The sequence below is a fragment of the Calliopsis andreniformis genome, unplaced genomic scaffold (genome assembly GCF_051401765.1).
Source record: "Calliopsis andreniformis isolate RMS-2024a unplaced genomic scaffold, iyCalAndr_principal scaffold0014, whole genome shotgun sequence".
Lineage (NCBI taxonomy): Eukaryota > Metazoa > Arthropoda > Insecta > Hymenoptera > Andrenidae > Calliopsis > Calliopsis andreniformis.
In genome coordinates, this window is record NW_027480427.1 from 1,271,693 (window position 1) to 1,284,096 (window position 12,404).

Here is a 12,404-nt window from a genome sequence, read left to right on the forward strand (position 1 = left end):
TTAGGCCGTAACTATTCGGTCTGGTGGAGCAACGCCCTGGAGTGAAACCTAGGTTGCCCGGAACGTAGAATTGGTCATCACTGTCAAACTGGTTGCAATTATTCCTGATATATGATGAAAACACTGTTGTATTTTTTTTGCATTTTATGGTTCGGGCGTTGACTTCTAAGGCCCTAACTATTCAATCTGTTGGAGCAACGCCCTTGGGTGAAGCCTAGGTTGCTCGGAAAGTAGAAATGACCATAAGTTTCATACTGGTTGCAATTATTCGTTTTATACGATGGAAAAACTGTTGTATTTATATCGTATTTTATGCTTCTGGCGTTGACCTCTAAGGCACTATCTATTCGATCTGGTGGAGCAACGCCCTAGAGCGAAGCCTAGGTTGCCCGGAACGTAGAATTGGCCATCACTTTCAAACTGGTTGCAACTATTCCTGTTATATGATTGAAACACTGTTGTATTTTTCTTGCATTTTATGTTTCGGGCGTTGACTTCTAAGGTCCTAACTATTCAATCTGTTGGAGCAACGCCCTAGGGTGAAGCCTAGGTTGCTCGGAAAGTAGAAATGACCATAAGTTTCATACTGGTTGCAATTATTCGTTTTATACGATGGAAAAACTGTTGTATTTATATCGTATTTTATGCTTCTGGCGTTGACCTCTAAGGCACTATCTATTCGATCTGGTGGAGCAACGCCCTAGAGCGAAGCCAAGGTTGCCCGGAACATAGAATTGGCCATCACTTTCAACCTGGTTGCAACTATTCCTGTTATATGATCGAAACACTGTTGTATTTTTCTTGCATTTTATGGTTCGGGCGTTGACTTCTAAGGTCCTAACTATTCAGTCTGTTGGAGCAACGCCCTAGGGTGAAGCCTAGGTTGCTCGGAAAGTAGAAATGACCATAAGTTTCATACTGGTTGCAATTATTCGTTTTACACGATGGAAAAACTGTTGTATTTATATTGTATTTTATGCTTCTGGCGTTGCCTTCTAAGGCACTAACTATTCGATCTGGTGGAGCAACGCCCTAGAGCGAAGCCAAGGTTGTCCGGAACGTAGAATTGGCCATCACTTTCAACCTGGTTGCAACTATTCCTGTTATATGATGGTAACACTGTTGTATTTTTCTTGCATTTTATGGTTCGGGCGTTGACTTCTAAGGTCCTAACTATTCAATCTGTTGGAGCAACGCCCTAGGGTGAAGCCTAGGTTGCTCGGAAAGTAGAAATGACAATAAGTTTCATACTGGTTGCAATTATTCGTTTTACACGATGGAAAAACTGTTGTATTTATATTGTATTTTATGCTTCTGGCGTTGCCTTCTAAGGCACTAACTATTCGATCTGGTGTAGCAACGCCCTGGAGTGAAACCTAGGTTGCCCGGAACGTAGAATTGGCCATCACTTTCAAACTGGTTGCAATTATTCCTGATATATGGTGGAAACACTGTTGTATTGTAATTGCATTTTATGCTTCGGGCGTTGACTTCTAAGGCCCTAACTATTCAATCTGTTGGGCCAACGCCCTAGGGCGAAGCCTAGCTTGCTCGGAAAGTAGAAATGAGCATAAGTTTCACACTGGTTGCAATTATTCGTTTTATACGATGGAAAAACTCTTGTATTTATATTGTATTTTATGCTTCGGGCGTTGACTTCTAAGGCCCTAACTATTCAATCTGTTGGAGCAACGCCCTAGGGTGAAGCCCAGCTTGCTCGGAAAGTAGAAATGACCATAAGTTTCATACTGGTTGCAATTATTCGTTTTATACGATGGAAAGGCTGTTGCATTTATATCGTATTTTATGCTTCTGGCGTTGACTTCTTAGGCCGTAACTACTCGGTCTGGAGGAGCAACGCCCTGTAGTGAAACCTAGGTTGCCCGGAACGTAGAATTGGCCATCACTATGAAACTGGTTGCAACTATTCCTGATATATGATGGAAACACTGTTGTATTCTTTTTGCATTTTATGGTTCGGGCGTTGACTTCTAAGGCCCTAACTATTCAATCTGTTGGAGCGACGCCCTAGGGTGAAGCCTATGTTGCTCGGAAAGTAGAAATGTCCATAAGTTTCATACTGGCTGCAATTATTCGTTTTATACGATGGAAAAACTGTTGTATTTATATTGTATTTTATGCTTCTGGCGTTGACTTCTAAGGCACTAACTATTCGATCTGGTGGAGCAACGCAATAGAGTGATGCCTAGGTTGCCCGGAACGTAGAATTGGCCATCAATTTCAAACTGGTTGCAATTATACCTCTTATATGATGGAGACACTGCTGTATTTTTTTTGCATTTTATGGTTCGGGCGTTGACTTCTAAGGCCCTAACTATTCAGTCCGTTGGAGCAACGCCGTAGGGTGAAGCCTAGGTTGCTCGGAAAGTTGAAATGACCATAAGTTTCATACTGGTTGCAATTATTCGTTTTATACGATGGAAAAACTGTTGTATTTATATCGTATTTTATGCCTCTGTCGTTGACTTCCAAGGCACTATCTATTCGATCTGGTGGAGCAACGCCCTAGAGCGAAGCCTAGGTTGCCCGGAACGTAGAATTGGCCATCTCTTTCAAACTGGTTGCAATTATTCCTGTTATATGATGGAAACACTGTTGTATTTTTTTTGCATTTTATGGTCCGGTCGTTGACTTCTAAGGTCCTAATTATTCAATCTGTTGGAGCAACGCCCTAGGGTGAAGCCTAGGTTGCTCGCAAAGTAGAAATAACCGAAAGTTTCATACTGGTTGCAGTTATTCGTTTTATACGATGGAAAAACTGTTGTATTTATATTGTATTTTATGCTTCTGGCGTTGACTTCTAAGGCACTAACTATTCGATCTGGTGGAGCAACGCCCTAGAGTGAAGCCTAGGTAGACCGGAACGTAGAATTGGACATCGCTTTCAAACTGGTTGCAATTATTCCTGTTATATGATGGATACACTGTTGTATTTTTATTGCATTTTATGCTTCGGGTGTTGACTTCTAAGGCCCTAACTATTCAATCTGTTGGACGAACGCCCTAGGGTGAAGCCTGGCTTGCTCGGAAAGTAGAAATGACCATAAGTTTCATACTGGTTGCAATTATTCGTTTTATACGATGGAAAAACTGTTGTATTTATATCGTATTTTATGCTTCTGGCGTTGACTTCTAAGGCACTATCTATTCGATCTGGTGGAGCAACGCTCTAGAGCGAAGCCTAAGTTGCCCGGAACGTAGAATTGGCCATCACTTTCAAACTGGTTGCAATTATTCCTGTTATATGATGGAAACACTGTTGTATTTTTCTTGCATTTTATGGTTCGGGCGTTGAATTCTAAGGTCCTAACTATTCAATCTGTTGGAGCAACGCCGTGGAGTGAAGCCTAGGTTGCTCGGAAAGTAGAAATGACCATAAGTTTCATACTGGTTGCAATTATTCGTTTTATACGATGGAAAAACTGTTGTATTTATATTGTATTTTATGCTTCTGGCGTTGACTTCTAAGGCACTAACTATTCGATCTGGTGGAGCAACGCCCTGGAGTGAAACCTAGGTTGCCCGGAACGTAGAATTGGCCATCACTTTCAAACTGGTTGCAATTATTCCTGATATATGGTGGAAACACTGTTGTATTGCTATTGCATTTTATGGTTCGGGCGTTGACTTCTAAGGTCCTAACTATTCAATCTGTTGGAGCAACGCCCTAGAGTGAAGCCTAGGTTGCTCGGAAAGTAGAAATGACCATAAGTTTCATACTGGTTGCAATTATTCGTTTTACACGATGGAAAAACTGTTGTATTTATATTGTATTTTATGCTTCTGGCGTTGCCTTCTAAGGCACTAACTATTCGATCTGGTGTAGCAACGCCCTGGAGTGAAACCTAGGTTGCCCGGAACGTAGAATTGGCCATCACTTTCAAACTGGTTGCAATTATTCCTGATATATGGTGGAAACACTGTTGTATTGTAATTGCATTTTATGCTTCGGGCGTTGACTTCTAAGGCCCTCACTATTCAATCTGTTGGGCCAACGCCCTAGGGCGAAGCCTAGCTTGCTCGGAAAGTAGAAATGAGCATAAGTTTCACACTGGTTGCAATTATTCGTTTTATACGATGGAAAAACTCTTGTATTTATATTGTATTTTATGCTTCGGGCGTTGACTTCTAAGGCCCTAACTATTCAATCTGTTGGAGCAACGCCCTAGGGTGAAGCCCAGCTTGCTCGGAAAGTAGAAATGACCATAAGTTTCATACTGGTTGCAATTATTCGTTTTATACGATGGAAAGGCTGTTGCATTTATATCGTATTTTATGCTTCTGGCGTTGACTTCTTAGGCCGTAACTACTCGGTCTGGAGGAGCAACGCCCTGTAGTGAAACCTAGGTTGCCCGGAACGTAGAATTGGCCATCACTATGAAACTGGTTGCAACTATTCCTGATATATGATGGAAACACTGTTGTATTCTTTTTGCATTTTATGGTTCGGGCGTTGACTTCTAAGGCCCTAACTATTCAATCTGTTGGAGCGACGCCCTAGGGTGAAGCCTATGTTGCTCGGAAAGTGGAAATGTCCATAAGTTTCATACTGGCTGCAATTATTCGTTTTATACGATGGAAAAACTGTTGTATTTATATTGTATTTTATGCTTCTGGCGTTGACTTCTAAGGCACTAACTATTCGATCTGGTGGAGCAACGCAATAGAGTGATGCCTAGGTTGCCCGGAACGTAGAATTGGCCATCAATTTCAAACTGGTTGCAATTATACCTCTTATATGATGGAGACACTGCTGTATTTTTTTTGCATTTTATGGTTCGGGCGTTGACTTCTAAGGCCCTAACTATTCAGTCCGTTGGAGCAACGCCGTAGGGTGAAGCCTAGGTTGCTCGGAAAGTTGAAATGACCATAAGTTTCATACTGGTTGCAATTATTCGTTTTATACGATGGAAAAACTGTTGTATTTATATCGTATTTTATGCCTCTGTCGTTGACTTCCAAGGCACTATCTATTCGATCTGGTGGAGCAACGCCCTAGAGCGAAGCCTAGGTTGCCCGGAACGTAGAATTGGCCATCTCTTTCAAACTGGTTGCAATTATTCCTGTTAGATGATGGAAACACTGTTGTATTTTTTTTGCATTTTATGGTCCGGTCGTTGACTTCTAAGGTCCTAATTATTCAATCTGTTGGAGCAACGCCCTAGGGTGAAGCCTAGGTTGCTCGCAAAGTAGAAATAACCGAAAGTTTCATACTGGTTGCAGTTATTCGTTTTATACGATGGAAAAACTGTTGTATTTATATTGTATTTTATGCTTCTGGCGTTGACTTCTAAGGCACTAACTATTCGATCTGGTGGAGCAACGCCCTAGAGTGAAGCCTAGGTAGACCGGAACGTAGAATTGGACATAGCTTTCAAACTGGTTGCAATTATTCCTGTTATATGATGGATACACTGTTGTATTTTTATTGCATTTTATGCTTCGGGTGTTGACTTCTAAGGCCCTAACTATTCAATCTGTTGGACGAACGCCCTAGGGTGAAGCCTGGCTTGCTCGGAAAGTAGAAATGACCATAAGTTTCATACTGGTTGCAATTATTCGTTTTATACGATGGAAAAACTGTTGTATTTATATCGTATTTTATGCTTCTGGCGTTGACTTCTAAGGCACTATCTATTCGATCTGGTGGAGCAACGCTCTAGAGCGAAGCCTAAGTTGCCCGGAACGTAGAATTGGCCATCACTTTCAAACTGGTTGCAATTATTCCTGTTATATGATGGAAACACTGTTGTATTTTTCTTGCATTTTATGGTTCGGGCGTTGAATCCTAAGGTCCTAACTATTCAATCTGTTGGAGCAACGCCCTGGAGTGAAGCCTAGGTTGCTCGGAAAGTAGAAATGACCATAAGTTTCATACTGGTTGCAATTATTCGTTTTATACGATGGAAAAACTGTTGTATTTATATTGTATTTTATGCTTCTGGCGTTGACTTCTAAGGCACTAACTATTCGATCTGGTGGAGCAACGCCCTGGAGTGAAACCTAGGTTGCCCGGAACGTAGAATTGGCCATCACTTTCAAACTGGTTGCAATTATTCCTGATATATGGTGGAAACACTGTTGTATTGCTATTGCATTTTATGGTTCGGGCGTTGACTTCTAAGGTCCTAACTATTCAATCTGTTGGAGCAACGCCCTAGAGTGAAGCCTAGGTTGCTCGGAAAGTAGAAATGACCATAAGTTTCATACTGGTTGCAATTATTCGTTTTACACGATGGAAAAACTGTTGTATTTATATTGTATTTTATGCTTCTGGCTTTGCCTTCTAAGGCACTAACTATTCGATCTGGTGGAGCAACGCCCTGGAGTGAAACCTAGGTTGCCCGGAACGTAGAATTGGCCATCACTTTCAAACTGGTTGCAATTATTCCTGATATATGGTGGAAACACTGTTGTATTGTTATTGCATTTTATGCTTCGGGCGTTGACTTCTAAGGCCCTAACTATTCAATCTGTTGGGCCAACGCCCTAGGGTGAAGCCTAGCTTGCTCGGAAAGTAGAAATGAGCATAAGTTTCACACTGGTTGCAATTATTCGTTTTATACGATGGAAAAACTCTTGTATTTATATTGTATTTTATGCTTCGGGCGTTGACTTCTAAGGCCCTAACTATTCAATCTGTTGGAGCAACGCCCTAGGGTGCAGCCCAGCTTGCTCGGAAAGTAGAAATGACCATAAGTTTCATACTGGTTGCAATTATTCGTTTTATACGATGGAAAAGCTGTTGCATTTATATCGTATTTTATGCTTCTGGCGTTGACTTCTTAGGCCGTAACTACTCGGTCTGTAGGAGCAACGCCCTGTAGTGAAACCTAGGTTGCCCGGAACGTAGAATTGGCCATCACTATGAAACTGGTTGCAACTATTCCTGATATATGATGGAAACACTGTTGTATTCTTTTTGCATTTTATGGTTCGGGCGTTGACTTCTAAGGCCCTAACTATTCAATCTGTTGGAGCGACGCCCTAGGGTGAAGCCTATGTTGCTCGGAAAGTAGAAATGTCCATAAGTTTCATACTGGCTGCAATTATTCGTTTTATACGATGGAAAAACTGTTGTATTTATATTGTATTTTATGCTTCTGGCGTTGACTTCTAAGGCACTAACTATTCGATCTGGTGGAGCAACGCAATAGAGTGATGCCTAGGTTGCCCGGAACGTAGAATTGGCCATCAATTTCAAACTGGTTGCAATTATACCTCTTATATGATGGAGACACTGCTGTATTTTTTTTGCATTTTATGGTTCGGGCGTTGACTGCTAAGGCCCTAACTATTCAGTCCGTTGGAGCAACGCCGTAGGGTGAAGCCTAGGTTGCTCGGAAAGTTGAAATGACCATAAGTTTCATACTGGTTGCAATTATTCGTTTTATACGATGGAAAAACTGTTGTATTTATATCGTATTTTATGCTTCTGTCGTTGACTTCCAAGGCACTATCTATTCGATCTGGTGGAGCAACGCCCTAGAGCGAAGCCTAGGTTGCCCGGAACGTAGAATTGGCCATCTCTTTCAAACTGGTTGCAATTATTCCTGTTATATGATGGAAACACTGTTGTATTTTTTTTGCATTTTATGGTCCGGTCGTTGACTTCTAAGGTCCTAATTATTCAATCTGTTGGAGCAACGCCCTAGGGTGAAGCCTAGGTTGCTCGCAAAGTAGAAATAACCATAAGTTTCATACTGGTTGCAGTTATTCGTTTTATACGATGGAAAAACTGTTGTATTTATATTGTATTTTATGCTTCTGGCGTTGACTTATAAGGCCCTAGCAATTCGATCTAGTGGAGCAACGCCCTAGAGTGAAGCCTAGGTTGCCCGGAACGTAGAATTGGCCATCACTTTCAAACTGGTTGCAATTATTGCTGTAATATGATGGATACACTGTTGTATTTTTATTGCATTTTATGCTTCGGGCGTAGACTTCTAAGGCCCTAACTATTCAATCTGTTGGAGCAACGCCATAGGGTGAAGCCCAGCCTGCTCGGAAAGCAGAAATGACCACAAGTTTCATACTGGTTGCAATTATTCGTTTTATACGATGGAAAAGCTGTTGCATTTATATCGCATTTTATGCTTCTGGCGTTGACTTCTTAGGCCGTAACTATTCGGTCTGGTGGAGCAACGCCCTGTAGTGAAACCTAGGTTGCCCGGAACGTAGAATTGGTCATCACTTTCAAAATGGTTGCAATTATTCCTGACATATGATGGAAACACTGTTGTATTTTTTTTGCATTTTATGGTTCGGGCGTTGACTTCTAAGGCCCTAACTATTCAATCAGTTGGAGCAACGCCCTAGGCTGAAGCCTAGGTTGCTCGGAAAGTAGAAATGACCATAAGTTTCATACTGGTTGCAATTATTCGTTTTATACGATGGAAAAACTGTTGTATTTATATTGTATTTTATGCTTCTGGCGTTGACTTCTAAGGCACTAACTATTCGATCTGGTGGAGCAACGCAATAGAGTGATGCCTAGGTTGCCCGGAACGTAGAATTGGCCATCAATTTCAAACTGGTTGCAATTATATCTGTTATATGATGGAAACACTGCTGTATTTTTTTTGCATTATATGGTTCGGGCGTTGACTTCTAAGGCCCTAACTATTCAATCCGTTGGAGCAACGCCCTAGGGTGAAGCCTAGGTTGCTCGGAAAGTTGAAATGACCATAAGTTTCATACTGGTTGCAATTATTCGTTTTATACGATGGACAAACTGTTGTATTTATATTGTATTTTATGCTTCTGGCGTTGACTTCTAAGGCACTAACTATTCGATCTGGTGGAACAACGCCCTAGAGTGAAGCCTAGGTTGCCCGGAACGTAGAATTGGCCATCAATTTCAAACTGGTTGCAATTATATCTGTTATATGATGGAAACACTGCTGTATTTTTTTTGCATTATATGGTTCGGGCGTTGACTTCTAAGGCCCTAACTATTCAATCCGTTGGAGCAACGCCCTAGGGTGAAGCCTAGGTTGCTCGGAAAGTTGAAATGACCATAAGTTTCATACTGGTTGCAGTTATTCGTTTTATACGATGGAAAAACTGTTGTATTTATATTGTATTTTATGCTTCTGGCGTTGACTTCTAAGGCACTAACTATTCGATCTGGTGGAGCAACGCCCTAGAGTGAAGCCTAGGTTGACCGGAACGTAGAAATGACCATAACTTTCACACTGGTTACCATTATTCGTTTTATACGATGGCAAAGCTGTTGTATTTATATTGTATTTTATGCTTCTGGCGTTGACTTCTAAGGCCCTAGCAATTCGATCTAGTGGAGCAACGCCCTAGAGTGAAGCCTAGGTTGCCCGGAACGTAGAATTGGCCATCACTTTCAAACTGGTTGCAATTATTGCTGTAATATGATGGATACACTGTTGTATTTTTATTGCATTTTATGCTTCGGGCGTAGACTTCTAAGGCCCTAACTATTCAATCTGTTGGAGCAACGCCATAGGGTGAAGCCCAGCTTGCTCGGAAAGCAGAAATGACCATAAGTTTCATACTGGTTGCAATTATTCGTTTTATACGATGGAAAAGCTGTTGCATTTATATGGCATTTTATGCTTCTGGCGTTGACTTCTTAGGCCGTAACTATTCGGTCTGGTGGAGCAACGCCCTGTAGTGAAACCTAGGTTGCCCGGAACGTAGAATTGGTCATCACTTTCAAAATGGTTGCAATTATTCCTGACATATGATGGAAACACTGTTGTATTTTTTTTGCATTTTATGGTTCGGGCGTTGACTTCTAAGGCCCTAACTATTCAATCAGTTGGAGCAACGCCCTAGGCTGAAGCCTAGGTTGCTCGGAAAGTAGAAATGACCATAAGTTTCATACTGGTTGCAATTATTCGTTTTATACGATGGAAAAACTGTTGTATTTATATTGTATTTTATGCTTCTGGCGTTGACTTCTAAGGCACTAACTATTCGATCTGGTGGAGCAACGCAATAGAGTGATGCCTAGGTTGCCCGGAACGTAGAATTGGCCATCAATTTCAAACTGGTTGCAATTATATCTGTTATATGATGGAAACACTGCTGTATTTTTTTTGCATTATATGGTTCGGGCGTTGACTTCTAAGGCCCTAACTATTCAATCCGTTGGAGCAACGCCCTAGGGTGAAGCCTAGGTTGCTCGGAAAGTTGAAATGACCATAAGTTTCATACTGGTTGCAATTATTCGTTTTATACGATGGACAAACTGTTGTATTTATATTGTATTTTATGCTTCTGGCGTTGACTTCTAAGGCACTAACTATTCGATCTGGTGGAACAACGCCCTAGAGTGAAGCCTAGGTTGCCCGGAACGTAGAATTGGCCATCACTTTCAAACTGGTTGCAATTATTCATGTTATATGATGGAAACACTGTTGTATTTTTTTTGCATTTTATGGTCCGGTCGTTGACTTCTAAGGTCCTAATAATTCAATCTGTTGGAGCAACGCCCTAGGGTGAAGCCTAGGTTGCTCGGAAAGTAGAAATAACCATAAGTTTCATACTGGTTGCAGTTATTCGTTTTATACGATGGAAAAACTGTTGTATTTATATTGTATTTTATGCTTCTGGCGTTGACTTCTAAGGCACTAACTATTCGATCTGGTGGACCAACGCCCTAGAGTGAAGCCTAGGTTGACCGGAACGTAGAAATGACCATAACTTTCACACTGGTTACCATTATTCGTTTTATACGATGGCAAAGCTGTTGTATTTATATTGTATTTTATGCTTCCGGCGTTAGCTTCTAAGGCCGTAGCTATCAGATGTAGAGCAGCAACGCCCTAGAGTGACGCGGAGGTTGCCAGGCACGTAGAAGTGACCATTACTTTCACAATGTTCGCAATCATTCATTTTATACGATGGAAAAACTGTTGTACTTATATTGTATTTTATGCTTCGGGCGTTGACTTCTAAGGCCCTAACTATTCGATTTGGTGGAGCAACGCCCTACAGTGAAGCCTAGATTGCCCGGAACGTAGATATGACCATAACCATCACGCAGGTTCCAATTATTCGTTTTATACGATGGAAAGACTGTTGTATTTATTTTGTAGTTTATGCTTCTGGCGTTGACTTCTAAGTCCCTAGCTATTCGATCTGGGGGAGCAACACCCTAGCGAGAAGCCTAGGTTGCCCGGAACGTAGAAATGACCATTACCTTCACACTGTTTGCAATTATTCATTTTATACGATGGCAAAGCTGTTGTATTTATATTGTATTTTATGCTTCCGGCGTTAACTTCTAAGGCCGTAGCTATCAGATGTGGAGCAGCAACGCCCTAGAGTGACACGTTGGTTGCCAGGCACGTAGAAATGACCATTACCTTCACAATGTTCGCAATCATTCATTTTATACGATGGAAAAACTGTTGTACTTATATTGTATTTTATGCTTCGGGCGTTGACTTCTAAGGCCCTAACTATTCGGTTTGGTGGAGCAGCGCCCTACAGTGAAGCCTAGGTTGCCCGGCACGTAGAAATGACCAGTACTTTCACACTGGTTACAGTTATTCGTTTTATACAATGGAAAAACTGTTCTATTTATTTTGCATTTTATGCTTCTGGCATTGAATTCTAAGTCCCTATCTATTCCCACTGGTGGAGCAACACCCTAGAGTGCAGCCTAGGTTGCCCGGAACGTAGAAATGACCATTACTTTCACACTGTTTGCAATTATTCATTTTATACGATGGTAAAGTTGTTGTATTTATATTGTATTTTATCCTTCTGGCGTTGAATTCTAAGCCCCTAGCTATTCGATCTGGTGGAGCAACGCCCTAGAGTGAAACCTAGGTTACCCGGAACGTAGAAATGACCAGTACTTTCACACTGGTTGCAGTTATCCGTTTTATACAATGGAAAAACTGTTCTATTTATTTTGCATTTTATGCTTCGGGCGTTGACGTCTATGGCCCTAGCTATTCCATCTGGTGGAGCAACACCCTAGCGAGAAGCCTAGGTTGCCCGGAACGTAGAAATAACTATTACTTCCACACTGTTTGCAAATATACATTATATACGATGGAAAAGCTGTTGTACATATATTGTAATTTATGCTTCTGGCGTTAACTTCTTAGGCCGTAACTGTTTGATCTGGTACAGCACCGCCCTAGGGAGATGCCTAGGTTGCCCGGAACGTAGAACATACCATTACCTTCACACTGGTTGCAATTATTCCTGTTATACGATGGAAAAACTGTTGAACCTTTATTGTATTTTATGCTTCTGGCGGTGACTTCTTAGGCCCTAACTATTTGATCTGGTGAAGCAACGCCCTAGCGAGAAGCCTAGGTTGCCCGGAACGTAGAAATGACCATTACCTTCACACTGTTTGCAATTATTCATTTTATACGTTGGCA